This window comes from Triturus cristatus, chromosome 1_2 (assembly GCF_964204655.1).
Source record: "Triturus cristatus chromosome 1_2, aTriCri1.1, whole genome shotgun sequence".
NCBI classification, from domain to species: domain Eukaryota; kingdom Metazoa; phylum Chordata; class Amphibia; order Caudata; family Salamandridae; genus Triturus; species Triturus cristatus.
Window position 1 is genome coordinate 874537151 of NC_140580.1, and position 17561 is coordinate 874554711.

At 44.5% G+C, this 17561-nt stretch overlaps 1 protein-coding gene across 3 annotated transcripts in view; it reads right to left on the reverse strand.

The window, feature by feature from the left end:
• PLCH2 (phospholipase C eta 2) overlaps window positions 1-17561 on the reverse strand; it is a 1499317-nt gene that overhangs the window by 1226461 nt on the left and 255295 nt on the right. The gene's annotated exons all lie outside the window — the stretch shown is intronic.

A 17561-nucleotide genomic window follows, 5' to 3' on the forward strand; every position in this document is an offset into this window, starting at 1 on the left:
ATTGTTTGACAGACTGATTGGTTGCTCAACGTTCTGAACAAAGCTTTATTTAAAGTGAGTACTTAGTATGCTTGTCATGTATTACTTTATCTGACACTGTAATAATACAACAAACTCGAGGATAAAGAGCATTTTTATCCGGGCAAGGACTGAAAGAGTTAAGTCACAAATTAGCAGTCGTTCCCTGAAAACAAGCACTGTGTGAAGTGAATGCCTTACATAAATAAACTCAGCTAGCACTTTAAGACATTTGAAGAAGCATTCTACCCTTCTTAGAATATAAGTGCCATTACGAAGGGGCAATGCCAGCCGCAATGTTTTCAGACAGGGCCAACCAGGGGCATGATGGTGGGGTACAGCAGATAAACTCACTTCTGCTCAAACAAGTATCCTAGGCACATCACATCCTCATTGCCAACCAGAAGCCTGAGCATTAAAATGTCTGCTAATGCTCCAGTACCATGTGGTGAATCATGGGAGTTGTAGTCTGAGTTCACGTCAGTTGATCATATTGAACTAACATACCTGAAAATAGTGACTGGTAAGAGAAAAGCCCATGACTGGAGCATTGCATCCTTGGTGACATGGAGCCATCTGGTTGAGTGACCACCTCGATGGCAGTTTCCCAGGATCTGCAGAACACTGCACCGGATTGCTCTCACAGACTCAAAGGGATCGCGCGAAGCATGGGCCACCCTCCCAAGCAATAGCTTGTGTTCTAAGAGTAAAAAAACCCTTACCCTGTAACAACTGGCCCTAAAATTTATTTCGGAAATATTGATAATAATTACTCGTCTACAGTACAAAGAAGCCACTGCATTGGCAGTAAGTTGAACATTAAAATTGCTGTGATTGTTTTGAATATATACACATGAAAGATGTGGTTTCATAAACCATTTTTAAGAACAAAACATCACTGAAAGTTTAAAAACAATATAAGGATCTTTTCCTCGAACAGTGATTAATTTGAGCCGGTGGCTTCTGGTGCTCGGCACCGGCACTTAATTGTCAGCACCGGGGCCTGTGAGAGTCTGTCACAAGGTGGCGCTGTCTGGCTAACTAAGAGATGAGCACAACAGTTAATTATTAACTCCAGATACGTTAAAATTGCATATTACCTACCACCCAAGCCCTTCTTATAGCTTTGGGGGCCTGAAATAGTCTGAACTTTCACCCTTGTAGGAGTGTACATGTTAGTACTTGTATTGTTACTATCATTGACGGTCCTGGCAGGGGCAATGTGTGGTACACGGTGCACTGGCCTCCTGAGAAGAGCCCTTGCACTTATTTTTTTTACAAATTAAGCACTGTCCTTGAGTGATGGTGAAACTAGGAGCGGTGCTTTCAAACAAACAGTTTGTATAAATACGTTTCAATCAAAGCATTTTCAGACAGTTTCATATTTAAACCACATAGATACTACATTTCTAGTTTAATTGATGAGCTGACCAATATCTGTAATAAGAGAGCTGCACATCTGGTCAAAGTCAGTAGCTTTCTGACATAAAATGGGGATATGTGACATGAGTGAAAATACAGCTCTAAATTATGCACTCTGGGGGGGAATGCACCTTAAGTAGGGGTGGGTAAAAATCTCCGTTCCTACGGCGGAGTTCGCAGAGTTTTGCTCACTCCGCATTCTGCTTGGAGCATGGAGTTCTGACAAAAGATTTTTCTCACACAGCTTGCCAACATTAAGTTGGTGCGTGAGAATTGGTGTCCCCTAACACGATTTTCGGATGCTACAATACCTCCCAGAGAGACTTCTCAACGCGGGCAGGCATTGGAGGTCATGACTAGTTCATGTTGAGAAAGCTGCCATTGGACTAGAAAATCTGCTGGAGTGGCAGAAAGAGGCAGCACCCTCTGACACGCCGCATGGTGATGTTCATGCTGATTTCACAGCACGGAACAAGCGCCCGTGCTAAAAGTCAGCACAAGTAGCGCAACATATGGATTCTCCCCACTTGCAGAACTACGCTGAATATCAATGAGTTTTTACGGAATTCTGCGGAATTCCGCAGAGTGAAACTCTGCGAGTTCTATCCACTCCTAAACTTGAGCACATCCGGTAGTTAACCGAAATACTGTAAAAGTTCTCTTTTAGTTTCATTTTTTATACCCAGATTTGGACTGTTCTATAAGAGAATCAGGAGCAATGCCATCAGGTCTGAGTAACTGATTCGCCCCAGCCCTACACATTCTGCATAGCGCTAGCCTCTCAAGAATACTCTAATTTCCTAATAGCCCATTCTGCCTCAGCTCTGCAACCCAGTTCTTTGTTGGGGTCCCCTAAAAATAAAAATTGAAATATTGTTTTCTAGCATTGCTAGGCCCTCCCCTGCCACAGTGTTTTATCCTCTGCCATCTTCTTGTGAGTGATGCTAACATTCCCTGTTTTCAGCGCCATAGATACCGCAAATGAGCGAATTGTTTTAGTTGGTAATATTCCTTAGCAATGGACAAAATGCTGAGTTGGTCCTCACTGCCTTTTAATTAATAGGAACCAGCGGGGCTCTTAAATCAGCGGCGTTAGCAGCAAAAAACAACACACTGTGAATCAATAATTTCTAAATTAAGATAATGACTGAGTGACTGAGTCCTTTGAGAATGAACTCAAGAATTAAAATGAAAGACGTAGAATGAAGAAGGTACGCCTGAATTCACCAATGCTCCTTTCAAGCTCTGTTCTAAATATTTAAAGGGTTTACCACCAATTAATATGCGTTGAGGGGCCGCTGATGACTGCCTGGAGATTTAAGATGTTCAAAACAGTCAAAATACTTGCGGAAAACCACAGGAGGACTGCAGAATTAGTGGTGGCATCAGTTCCTCCAGTAATTCCTCATTCCCCAGGGGATTCTAAAGGTTCAACTCGGTATTCCAATAATTCTGCCCCCCCAAAGCTAAAGGGACCCCCAGTATCACTACCCCCGAGGACGCGAAATTAACTTCGCCACATCCGGGACACTCCTAATGAGGCTCTAAGAGTAAGAATAATGAACTGCACAAACCAGGAAATGACATGCCGACTAAAAACCAGAGGAAATTACTCAGTTCTTCCCAAAGCAGCTCCATCTGTCTGTCTGTTGACTGACCTATTGCTTTAACAATCTATCCATATCGCTGCATGTGCATCTATGTATATAGCTACTTTTCTATCCCTCTATCTGTACATTTGTATCTGCGTCAACCTTTTTATTTTTTTATTTTTATATAGTTTTATATAGGGCGAACTTGACCTGAATCGGGTATCAGAGCGCTTTACATAGCACCAGTTGCATTACATGAGGACACATTCATTTTTTTGTGTGTTTTTTTTGTGTTAGGCACAGGAGATTAAGTGATTTGCCCACAATCACAGGATGTTCAGCGTCATTGCCGAGACTCAAAACCAGTTCCCCAGATTCGAGGTTGACCACCCTAGGCGCTAGGCCAAATCCTCTCTATCTACAATTCTAAGTAATCCATTTAATTTATATATAAGCACACGTGATAATGCTCTGAATTACATGCACCAAAAGCTTCTGAAGTTCACTAACAAATCCCCACTCCTGAGCTTCGACAAATCACATAAAAGCGGGACTGTGCGCGGAAAGAATCTATTCAGTGATACCCTTGGTGATTCACTCAGTTAGACTGAAAATCTTTCTCTGAGTTTTTGTCACTCAGTAACAGGTGAAGGTTTACCATAGTTACCAAGGTGTCGGAAGCTGAAATGGGCTTGTCTTGGCTGTTTGCGGATAAGGGTCCAATATTCCGATAGGCAAACTGTCATTAAAAGGTTAGTCACCCGTATGGTCTTGCGAGTTACAAAAATTGGTCCATTCGCAAAATCCAGTGGTCTTGTGCCAGGATTGGTGACTCTGGGGGACTAGATGGCAAGTGGGGTGCTCTACAAGTGGCTGGCCCCTCCTTCACTCTTGCCATGGTTTGCTCTAAATCATTATTACGAAATTTAGCTCACACTTGGTGAGATAATGCCTCACGACGGGGTGGTCCATTCTTTCGACAACAAAAAACGCACATTAAAAGACTAACGTTTTCGCAATTAATCTTGGAGCTCAGACATCCCCTGTTAGCCTCTGCCAAGCTGGGGAAATGGAGGGAAATGTCGGGGAAGAGCCTTCATGGAAACTTACTTATCAAATGCATGGAAAATAAGCATTGGCAACATCAACAGTTTTCATCTATGCAAGCTATTGGCTTTGTCAGTGTTTTCAGCCATGTTGCACAGCAGCTTGACCACTGTGTAGCATGGATGACAGATTTTTTTTTAAAGTGCTGGCCTTGTCATTTTTTTTATTTTTAAATTGCTTGAGGAGTGGGGCTAAAGGATTTACGGAGGGGGGGGGGGGAAGGGAGGGGGGGTATGCATCCCTGTCTCCCACCAGCAATAAAAAAAAAGCACAGAACATGGCCAGGGTGAAAGGGGGCAAGGAACAACACACAGATGGTTTAAAGGGACAAGAAACAACACAGAGAGGGACCGAAGGGTGGTACGGGGAAATCAACAGCACTGAGAGGGCCTGGAGGGGGCAAGCCACAACACTCAGAGAGATGGTGGTGGGAGAGGGCAAGCAACAAGAAGAACACAGCAAGGAATCAGAGAATTGCAGGGGGCAGCAAGAGCCCGGAGTGGGACAGGAGTAGAAGCACATAATAGAGATGGCCTGCGCCATATGCACACTCATGGATTGCTTCAACTAAAAGAAAAAAGTAGCTCCGAAAGCACGAGCAGCGGAAGGACAGAGACACTAGGGCCATGCTCTGGGTGGGGAAAACATACACAAAGTGGAAGTGAAGCTGGCACGCACTGACCCAAGAGAAGTGAGGAAGTGAGGGTGAAGATGAATTCAAACAATGGTAACTGGCAAGCAGTGACTGGGCTCTAAACCCCCTGTAAGTTAACAAAATGTCATGCAAGCGACCGCGGATGCGCTGTCTCAGGCGAGACCTGAAAAGAAGAATGACAGAACCAGGGCAAAAACCATATACACTATGCCCAGCTATTCCCCAAATTTACCATCTAATAAAAAGGTGTTTGTAAATGTATCCCAGTAATCCAATTCACAACTGGGTGTAGTTGCAATGGAGGGCGCTGAGTGGAGTACCGCCGCTTCTGAGCAGTTGCCGCTCGCATCACTCAGGACATTAACTGCCTCACTCATCTCTCACACCAGCCACTGTGCATTTTGCCTCTCACCTCCCTGGGCAGCTTCCACCCTGGCACTGTCCTCAGAGGGGCAACCCTTCTCCAGGCCCATGCCCTCCGCATCTCTCTCATAACCTCTTTTCTCTGACACTCCCAGTAGCAGGATGTCCCCATTCATGGATGAGACGTCCTGTGGCTGAAAACAGCCAGCTGTGTTGGTCATTCGCAGGGAATCTTTGCCTTGGTGAAGGCGAAAGCCGCTCGCCTTGGCCAAAGCAACGTTTCGATTTTGGTCAGTTTTGCAGGCATTTTTTTTCGTTTTCCTCAACAATAATAATATCTTCATGTACCCAATATTAATATTAATTTCTTTGTTTCATTATGATGGCAGCAAAATAAAACAAAACACTTCGTGTTTTTGAGGAATCCGATCCTTTCTTTTTGCTTCGAGCGGCTGGTATTTTCATGTCTGTGATGCCTGCAGTGTGTTGGTTAGGCCCAGCAGCACATTTTCTTTTCAAAAGTCTTGAATGTTTTTTTTACCTCAGTTGTCATGCCTGCCACCTCTTAGGTCAACTGTCTCTGCACTCGTTCCCCGTGCAGAAGTTAGGTGCGCAGCTACCAGAGATAGTAATGAAGAACTACTATGTGTAGTTTAGGCGGTGTGTTTTGCTAACATATCTCATAATATATAAAACAAAATTTGACAATTAACTAACTTGTGCTTGGAAAATGCTATCAGAAATAATTTCGTATTACATAAGGATAACCTCGTCTGAATAGACGATTGGTGACCTTGGGTGTGCATTATCCTCAGCCTTGATAGATGTTATTAGCTATGACATATATTCTGACTATATGCAGCTAAACTTCATTTCAGTACTTCTGTCTGTAAATGTTCTCACCTTACACTTGATAACTGCTTTTCTCCTCAGCAGCCACGTCACCGGGCAATCACGCAAGCAAAGACTGGGAAGGAGGGGCAAAGGGGCCTGTTGGGGTCACATTTGCTCCTGAACAGACTCTGCGAGCAGCTTTCTCCTCCCACAATGTAGGACTGAGGAGTGGTTTTCCTTCAAAGCTCCATGGACTGAATTGAGAGGGTACGGGGCTGAGTAAGTGGCAGGAGAGAAGTTTGTACCGAAACGTGTTGTCTTAGTTTGGCGCATGCACCTCTGGGAGATGGATTTGATGCCATATAGCACACAGCTGGAACACGATGTTTAGCACAAAGGTGAACATGTGGCATTGGAAAGCATGGACGCTTTATTAGGCTTGGTTTAGTCATTACCATGAATTGTAAAATAGTTTCCACTTGAGGTTCTCTACATGCAGTAGATTTACTTGGGGACATTCTTCTGAGCAGAGCCCGTCTCCAGACAGACTCGATATAAAATACCTGGATGAGGCGGAACTCGCACCGTGTAGAGTGAATTTTACAATGGATTATGACGAATTACATTTTTGGTCCACAGACTGCATTGAAGACAGCAAAACCCACTGAGCTAGCAACTCATCAAAGCTTCAAGAGATACCTAGGCCCGAAGAACCCTACAGCGCAGCATCACCTGGAGGCCTGCATTTGCAAGACACGCGGACTGTGGATTAACTCAGCCACATCTCACACTTTCAAGTTTATCAAGTAGCTCAAACTCTTTCATGACATCCATTTTACTTTTAAGCTCAGGCTGCAATGCCACATCCTGCATCTTCATACTTTAAGCCAGTTCAATTTGAGCGCGACACCCTCCCAACAGGTGAGAGACTGGGCTTTGACGCGCTGATTTAGATTCAAAGGGGCATATTTACAAGCCCCTCGCGCAGCCGGGGCGTCACTTTTAATACAGGAAAAAGTGACGCACTGGCACCGCAAGGGACTTGTATATGAGCCCCAAATTATATACAAGTGCATACGGACTCTAGATATACTTGGACGGTTTTTGACACATTCCAAGAACACAATTTAAACTATTTTTTGCTTCTATTGTTACTTGGCATGAATTATTGCATGGTTGTCTTTTTAACTCACTTTGCGTGGACCTCTAGGTTATTTATATGTCAGCTGTACTGTTGTTTGACTAGTTATGTACACATACCACACAGGAAAGACTTGCTGCTCAGGGCAAGCTACCAAGAGTGAGCCGGGGATTCCTTAGATATACCAGGCTAACTATTGTGGTTCAGATTGCCTGAGCCTTATGGGAGCGCCATCACCGCTCACATCCAGACCGTAGCCTCTCTATCCCAGAGTCTAGTATTCCCTACAGCATTCATTACAAACAGAAACTGCCGTTTTGGGATCTCTCCAGCAACCAATGCACTATATCCACACTTAAATCAATTCATAATTCATCTGCAGAATAGAATTGGAAATATGGGTCTCACAACTCAACTGCATTGTAGGGGCCAGACATCTAAAAAAGGAACTGCAGGTCTGTTCCATCTATGCAGCAGGGTCCTGGAACAACATCCCTGTATCCGTAAGGACAGCCCCAGAGCTGCCCCAATTGAGGAAGACGTTGAAGACGCACCTCTTTAAAGAACACTACATCACAATGCAGTAGCAGCCCAATAACCAGTTACTTCTTGCCTTTCAACCAATCTGTCTTTTCTGCTAGGATCACATTATATATATATATATATGTACATACATACATACATACATATATATATGTATGTATGTATGTGTATATATATATATATATATATATTCACTGAAAAAACCATAGGTTTCACACATGTTATAGTTAGCGGAAATTTTACTGATAAAAAACCAATGAAATTCCCCCGTTATAGTTAGTGCAGGCAACTATAACTCACGCGACCGCAATCCTCTGCTGATGCTAATACTGTATTTAGACACTTATTTGCCCATGTCTTCTTCCATACATTTTTAGCTATACATATATTACAAATATTTTTTTTTCATAAAGACACATATGTCATCAGCAGAAGATTGCGGTCGCGTGAGTTATTGTTGCCTGCACTAACTATAACGGGGGAATTTCATTGGTTTTTTATCAGTAAAATTTCCGCTAACTATAACATGTGTGAAACCTATGGTTTTTTCAGTGAATTTGCAAGGTTTTTTAAATGCTAATTCCTAACTATAACGTGTGTGAAACCTATGGTTTTTTCAGTGAATTTGTACGGTTTTTTAAATGCTAAGTTACTTTACGCCATTCGTGGCGTGCGCGCCCACTTAACGCAGTTCGTTCCGTGCGCGCACGGTGCGCTTCGCGCACCGTGCGCGCACAGTGAGCACGCGGTGCGCTTCGCGCACCGCGCGCCCACTTTACGCAGTTAGTGCCGTGCACGCACGGTGGGCACGCGGTGCGATGACAAAGCAAGAAAGCACGTCAACAAATCTGTTTCTGCTTTCCTCCGTGACTATGGTATGGGTGCCATTTACCACAACAACTTGCGTTATGACATGCAAGACATTTATAGAGGAGATGGTGTGCACTTCAATGATGAAGGGAACAGAGTCTTCCTCTTGAACCTTAGACTCTGCATCGGTACTTACTTGTAGGTACCACTAAAAAATCATTTCATAAACACAACGGCTCTTTTTAGAGCCCCCTAATATCTAAACACTTAAATCTGATTTTCATTTTTTTTTTTTTTTTTTCTACCGTACGCTTACCGTAAGCTTACCGTACGCGTACCCCGTGATTTTTTTTAAAATCAATAAATGTTTTCTTTGTACTTTACAGTCCTTCTTTGACCCCCTCACAAATGTAAGGGGGTCTGTAACTCTCCTCATTGCCCCCTTTTCTTGTTTTCACTCTTTTTTTTCTGAGTGAAATACACAAAATGGCGGCCGCCGCTTCCTGGTTTCGGCCGATTCGAATGTTTACTAAGATCTAAGAGCCAATCAGAATCGCGCTCGCGCACGCCACCGTACGCTTACGGTAAGCGTACGGTAAGCGTACCGTAAGCGGGCTCAGATATATATATTGATTTAAAGGCTATTTTCTCAGAATCTACTGAACAGATTTACACCAAACCTACAAAAGGCACTTCCTTGACCTAGGGACTACCTCTCTGCCAAATTTCGAGTAATTCTGTTCAGCCGTTCGGGCTGTAGCTCGTTCTAAAGGTCCTATGGAAAAATGCATGGGGAAAACGCGTTTTGGGACCCCCCTTTTATCTCAGCCCCCGCTTGACGAATCCCCCCGAGACTTTCAGGGTAGGAGCGGAGCGTAGCGCCCCACCTATTTTGAGAAATTCGCGAGGATTCATCGACCGGCGCCAAAGTTATTCAAAATAGAATGTTGAGGTTTTCCTATGGAAAAGGGGTCCTAACTATAACTACCTACTGGCGACCGCCAGTAGGTAATATGTGTATATATATATATATATATATATATATATATATATATATATATAGATATGTGTGTTAAAACATCCTCCATTATACCAAAGGCCCCCGACCCTGCAGGGCGGGCTCTGTAAACAGGAACGGAGAATCCTGTTGTAATGGGTTTCACCAGGAAAGAACTTTCAGAGCCCAACTCCGACTTAAATCCTAACTTGACATTTATTTGTCTGCGCTGCAGCATTTAAACCACTCTTCGCTTCCTTACATGTTTCAGCATTATCACAGCCTTGTTCACAGGTGAGTGGTTTTGTATACTCCCAGTGGTCACATGGCCCATATATATATATATATACACACACAAATATGTATATAGATATATACACATATATGTATATATATACACACACACATATGTACATACACATATATGTACATATATGACACAAACCTGTAGTATATGCCTCACAAATGTTGGGCGTATTTTCAGAGATCTTGTGTGTCTGACAATGGTCCTGCTGTGGAATGGTCCATCACATCTATCAACATATCATACGTCACCTGGCCCTTGAAAGAATTCACGTGGTCTGTTTTACCATTCACCAGCGGCTGAGAACACACTCTCTCCCCTTACAACTAACATAATACCGCGCTCCCTCGTCACCAGCGTCACACACTGGTCCTCTCACCTTGAACTACAGAAGCTGCTTTCAAGGTATTTGCGCGAACACCCACCATCCAGCTAAGCATCATTGTTTGCAGTGCACCAGCGCAGCAGAAGGCGAGAAGCCGGTTCTGCCCGCCTTCCTCGAAGGCCCACTACACTCCAACCACCTCGAACTACGGATGCTTGACACTGTGTCAAGCCTGTGTGTGGGAGGTGTGTGAAGCTCTTCGTTAACCGTCTCATTCCTGTGATCAGCGTACTCAGCCGAGAGCATCCCCAGGGAAGCTGGCAAGGTGCGCCTCGCGATGCTATGACACACAGCGCTTCGGAAGGTGTGGAACTGAGCACAATCTGCCTCTCGTGCTATGTCAGAAGCATGGATCACAGCCTCAGCTAGGACAGGCAATCACACAGATGGGCCTGGCAGTGATCAGGCCTCCCTTCTCTGAGCACTGCCCCACCTCATCATCCTGGGCTCTAGCCACCAGGTGTGTTTCCTCTCCAAAAACAGTGCACTCAGACAATAACACAAGCTCTCTCCTGCAGTTAATGCTTTCTAGTGTATTCTTAGTTTATGCACCAAAAGATTGCCCTAAAGAACAAATCAGGTGGTTTCTAAATAGTCCCCACAGTCTGTCACATCCAGAAGGCCAGGATAAATGGTGCAAGTCCACATTGAGTCTAGCCCGGAGCCAGCCCTGTGTGACTTTAGGAGACATCACCCTGCTGCAAAAAGACACAATTTACAGACAAGGTAATCTTTCTCCAATCTCTGCCCAATCTTTTAGGTTTTCTGATGGGATGAACTGTGCTCATACCTTTTTAATCTACAACTAGTAATGTTTGTCAATTATTGTCCTTCAAATCCGGGCTGTAATATCAGTCCTCTAGAGGAAAAAGTCTGTTGTTTGCTGAAATCCTACATAGAATAAAAGAAAACGTGAACTTTTAAAGCATGCTACATCTACAAACACGTTTTTAGATGTCAGAGCAGAACCTGAATTGACTGTCCCCTAGTCAGTTACAATTGTGTCTTGTGTCTGGCAATCAGATCAGCTTCCCACCCCGATAGGCGCTCTGTCTGGAGATTAGCTTCAATAGTGTGGGGTTATATCATATTTCAGTGTGCCCCTGTCATATGTACAGTATTTTCATGTCACTTGGACCTCATTCCTGACTTCTTTATCTTGATCTCTCTGCCGCCCTTGATACGGTCCACCATGCAATTCTTATGAAACGTCTGCACTCCTTAGGATTTAGGAGTACCGCACTAACTCTGCTGAGCTCATTTCTCGAAAACAGAAAACAGAGGGTCGAGATGGGAGATGTAAAGTCCAGCCCCTTCTTCATCCCCTGTGGGGTGCCGCAGGGATCAGCGCTAAGTCCCACTCTTTTCAACGTATATGTCACTCCTTTTGTGAAGCTTATTCTGAGCTTCGGCCTGACCGTATCCTACGCGGATGACACACAGATAGTGGTATTCGTCTCATCTCAGGTTGAGAATGATGCAAACAATTTCTGTAGATGTATGCCTGCAGTTGCATGTTGGATACAGAATAACTGTCTCAAATTAAATTAGGAAAAAATGTAGGTGTTGCTCTTTGGGAAAGAGACCTCCTTCTGGAATGCATCCTCGTTGCCCCAGGAGCTGAGTAACCTTCCCAGTGCAGAAGGCAAAAAACTTGCGCGTCATCTTCAACACCAAACTCTGTTTCTCTGTTCAAATCAATGCATTGACCTCTGGAGGTTATTTTATGTTATGGGTTCTAAAAATAATCCTCCGTTTCATTCAGTCGGACGTACAGAAGACCGAAATGCTGGCCCTTATAGGCTCCAAAATGGACTACTGCTATGCCCTTTACCTAGGCACCTCGAAATACCTGATAAAAAAGTTGCAGTCCTTACAGAATGCGGTAGCAAGAACCCTTCTGAAAATTCCAAAGTTCAAAGCAGTATCTCACCTATTGCATGACCTCCACTGGCTACCGGTGGAGCAGAGAATTTCATTTAAGGCTCTGTGCCTTATGCATAAGGCCCTTCTTTGTACCAGCCCGTCCTATTTTCAGGAACGATTTACCTGGTACATGGCCAGTAGAACCCTCAGATCTAGCACGGCGCACATGGTCTTGATCCCCAGAATCAAACAAGTAAACTGAGGCGGTAGAACGTTGCCCTTTCTGGGGGAAAGCTATGGATCTCCCTTCCTCTTGCCCTCCGATCACAATCCAGCAGTTATTCAGAATGCAGTTAAAGACCTGGTTATTACCCACTGCAAAAAACAAAGTCATTCAGACCTAATTTCTGCTTGCTGCCTTTTCCTTTTTCTCTGCGGTTCTTGATCCGCCTAGCGCTAAGACACCTTCGGGTAATGCGTGCTCTATAAAACTACCTCATTCTTTCATATGGATAGTATTCCCAGGGGCGTCACTTCAGGGGGGTGTTTGGGATCTTACACCCCTCCTAATAAATGTATCATCTAAAAAATAGCTGGGCACAGGTGCTTTCAGTTGGGTATGGTGAGGTGTCTGTCTGATTTCACACTGGATTGTTACATTCATACACAGACAAAAAACTCCCTCTCTCCACCTAAATAATGTTGGTTACGTTTTATATTTACAAGCCTCTTGCGCCGCCGGTGCGTCACTGTTAAAATGGGGAAAAGTGACGTAGCTCCTGTGATTTCAGGATCCCTACCAATCCGCACTGCTCTCCTTTTCCACTGCTCCTTAAGCTCCCTCGTACCCTGCTTCTCATGTATGTATTTTGCCATGATTTGCCAGCCAGTGTGCTTGTTCGAAAAATCTTAAACTCACACACCCCCAATCTCACTGACCAAGCTACACCCCTGAATATTCCCGTATTGTTGTACATGATTCCCATGGCACTGATAGCACCATCTGTACCCCCAAATGACACTCTCCAAATTACCCTATCTTCTGAACATTTAGAACCTGACGGTGGACCCCTGCCCTTGTCAGCGCTCACTCCATGCCTGTTGGGGATCTAAGGGGCATATTATCAAGACAGGCGATAAAATTATCGCCGCTTTAGCGGCAGAAAACTGCCGCTAAAACAGCGATAATGGGCTTGATAATATGCTCTATGGAATTCCAATTGAAGCCCATGTTAGATGTGAAGGACATCTAACCTGGGCCTCTATTGGAATTCCATAGAGGATATCATCAAGCCCATTATCGCCGTTTTAGTGGCAGTTTTCTGCTGCAAAAGCGGCGATAATTTTATCGCCTGTCTTGATAATATGCCCCTAAGTGCTGTAAGGGAAGCTGGAGGGGCAGGGAAACCTTCACAGCACTGCAGGGTTGTCTCGTGGCCACAATGTTTAAATCGCCACAAGGAAAATCTTTAGTTGAGAGAAAATAAACTCCCAAAGAGGGAGTTCTCTAAACAAAATGCAAATGGCCCCAATGCACAGGAAGGTTCTTTCCCTGCATGCAGGGGCCATTCTACCTGTTCTGTTCCTGTGGCATTTCCTAATTTTAGGTATAGGTGAGCACAGGCAGAATGCACGTAGCATGTATTCTTTTCGTGTAACACTTCAAAGAACTGGGCCAACTTGTCCCATATGGTTTCAGCTGTGGGGTAGCTGGGCAGGGGTCCAGCACCCATCAGATGTAGTACATTGTTTGAATTCTGTGTGACCGTCCGCCACAGGCAAGGACTGTTCCGTAGGTTTTTCCTCGAAACTAGGAGATGTGGCCTAGTGGCTCGATCTTCCCACCTTTGTAACTTGGCGTCGACCCAGGTTTATATCCTGGCCTCCATCTTAGACTCAACATTGTGTGATTCTGGGCAAATCCCTCAATTTCTCTTTGTCTAAAAATGTGTTCTGGCACAAGGGCAAGATTTGGAATGAAAGTTGTAATATTTGAAAGCAGATTCGTAATAGAAACCTGTTTGGGGCAATTTCAATGCTCCTGTAACTGAAACACTGTACGCTGCAACTAACAATGTTTAATAAAAAGATTCTCTAAAACAAAAAATGTGTACTGGGATTGTCTCCGAACCCCTCACACAATGTATGGCGCTCTATTACTAAAACTGCTAGGTTTGCGCTAAATAACAACCAACCCATAAATGCCTAGTACAGAGGATCTGGGCTGGAGGTGAATGAATATTCCTACCCAAAGGGAGTTTGTGTTGGCAGGCAGGATGTAGAGGAAGGTACAAGAACATGGATACAATAGAATCCTCCCTATATTATATTAGAATGTCAAGCAACATCGGTGTCTCTCCAGCCGATTATCCAGTCATGCTCCTGCTCAAGTGCAAACACATAACAGGAAGATTATAAAATTTCAGTCACAAGTAGCATGTCACCCACCGAAGAATCCAGCGTGTTGACGAGATTTGCACAGACATTTATAGTGAAGGTTAGTATTCATTGTTGTATTGTCAAGAAAGTGGTGAGACCCGTGTATGGTGCTTAACATAAGTTATGCCGGACTGAGAAGACCGAGCGGGGGAGTTTTTGACTGAATTTGAGGTGAAATTGGAACTTTGTCTTGCTGTTTGGCCGCAGTTTGCTGTTGGCGCACACGCTGCCGTTAAGCGCATGAGCAACGCACTTAAAGGAAAGCATTCCGTGAGGCTGATTCCAGCGAGCAGGCATAGTTAGACGCGCGGAGTTGAGCGCGAGTAGTTGCCGAGTCTACACAAAGACGCGCTAACAATGCGTGCGCACAAGTGAACGGAAGGGAATGAAGCATGCATGTTTAACGTGCCGACGAAAGAGAATAGACTGGGAATCACAGTCTAACACCAACGCACAGGACTTACGAAAGAATGAGGAACTTCACGCTGTGTTTCCAGCTGTGAGGCATTGCAGTGTCACTCGAGTCCTCTGAGTGTGTAACTCGAGACATACCATATTGCTGTTATCAGTGTGCTACATCGGCACAATAAAAAACAAGCATTTGCAATGCAATAGGTCTTGCATTTACGCGAGTTTGAGCTATTGACATTGCAAATGAAAATGCCTTTTATTTTTGTTTTCGTTTTTAAAACATAAAAAAAGGCATTGTCATTTGCAATGTCAATAGCTTAAACTCGCATAAATGCGAGACCTATTGCATTGCAAATGCTTGTTATGATATAGGTTGATAAGAAGCAAAGGGGTGAACTTTCAGAGGGGACATGTCAAATGTTGCAGATTATGACGCCTTCCATAGGGAGCTCAGCCCATTTCCTCTCCCGCCAGCCATTGACACCTTTGAGGCTGGCTGAGAGAAGCGCTATGCTTTATCACTCGTAAGCAATATACATTTTTTTCCCTTTTCCTGCTCGTAAAGTGCAACTTATACATATCTGTGTGCAGAAGCCACGTCCATCCAAGTATAGAATAATGCAGCAACCACTTACTTTATTGGTTTCAAATTGAATAATGCGTTGACCGCTATTTGGCTAAAGTATTAAACACTCAGCTCTGCTGATTGTCAAGTATAGAAAATGGAAATCCATTGGACAGGGAAGTCCTGAATATGAAACAGTGCACAGCACAGTGGCATCTATTGCTGGAAGGTGGTGAAATAAACGCTCTTCTCTATTTGTCTTAAAAGTAAAGGGGCAGATTTATGAGCCCCTTGCGCCTCATTTACGCTGCCGTTGCATCACTTTTGTGACGCAGCGGCGGCGCAAATCCTGCGCCATGCTGCGGGGTATTTACAACATGACGCATCTGGGAGATGCGTCACGTTGTAAAGCCCTGCCCCAGCAGTAGGCGTACCTGTGCAGGGGGGGGCGTTCCGTCGCAGGAACGCCTCGTAAAAGTGGCTGACTGAAATCTACAAGATTTCACTCAGTCACTTTTGAGCCCATGCTGCGTCAAAACCGTGCGCCTGCTTGAAGCAGGCATAAGGATTGATGCCAATGATAGGGCACCCCCGAGCCTTGCTGGAGCTGCGTCGCGCTTGCGACGCAACTCCAGCAATTCGCCGCCTTTCCGACAGGAGATGCGTCATGCATCTGCCCATCCGAGTGCCACGGTGCGCCGCATTGTAAATGCGGCGCATCAATGGTGGCGCACGGGTGGGCAGATGCGTCGCAACTCTTCTGGCGCATCTCTGCTGATTAGCAGAGATGCGCCAGAGGTCATAAATCTGTCCCAAAATATTTAACTTTATAGACTGTAAGTGCATAGAAGCCAACACAAGCGGAATTAAGATAACTTTGACAAGGTGAAAGATCACAACTACAGTGTTCATAAAATATAAAACATGAAACTGCATTGAATGTTTTATATAATCACACATCTCTGTTATACAATATTAAATATTGAATCCTACTTAGCTTGGAACAGTAGTCAAAACACTCAACCGAATTACATTTGAATTATAGACAAAGACTATCCTTTTCCGGTCAGGATATATCGTTGACAAAGGCAACAGCCTTCAGCCATACTTTTTGGGCACACCCTGTACCCACTGTACCAGCCCAAACCCTGCACCCACTGTCCCAGCCCACACCCTGCACCCACTGTCCCAGCCCACACCCTGCACTCACTGTCCCAGCCCACACCCTGCACCCACGGTCCCAACCCACACCCTGTACCCACTGTACCAGCCCACACCCTGCACCCACTGTCCCAGCCCACACCCTGCACCCACTGTCCCAGCCCACACCCTGCACCCACTGTCCTAGTCCACTTGACATTCCGCTTGCCTTGCCCCACAGATTCTGGGTCCCGCATAGGGCTTCTGACTACGGCCTTCCTCCGATCCTACTTTCCGAAGCAAACACTTTTGGCACCTTGTCCTCAAATAATTGTTTTTAATTTGCATATGCTGGTCAACGTTTCAGGACTCACAATGAGGTTTGTGATAGGTGCAAGCCAGAAATCAAACCGCCGGACAGCCAGATGGACAAATATTTCAGCCAAACAAATTTGAGTTTAGATTCAATATAGGTGTAAATGTATTGGTAAAATTTTCTTTTGTGAATATTAGAAATAACACAGGTAGATTAATACCACCCCATGACTGAGACAACCCTCTAACGTCTTGTGCAAGTGTGGTCTAAATGGATCCAACAGTTTTGCGACACGTCCAATGGGAATTTGAATAGAAAACACACATTTTGGATACCTCTAAAGATACCCCATATCCGAGCCAAATATTCATCAAATTTAAGAGACTTAAAGTTACATGCTAAATTTGCTGCACAGTTGTCAAATGTGGCTGAGGTTATTGCCTTTACAAAACAGTGGGCATATTTACAAGCCTCTATTGCCACAGGAACGTCACTTTTAATGACATTCCTATGGCGATAGGGGATTCGCCATATTTACAAAGTGGCGTTAGGCCACTTAACGTGGCTTAACGCCGCCTTGTAACTTGTAAATAAGGCGCCCTTTCTCGCTATATACTTAGCATGAAAGGAGTGGGTAATGGGTGTTCCACCAC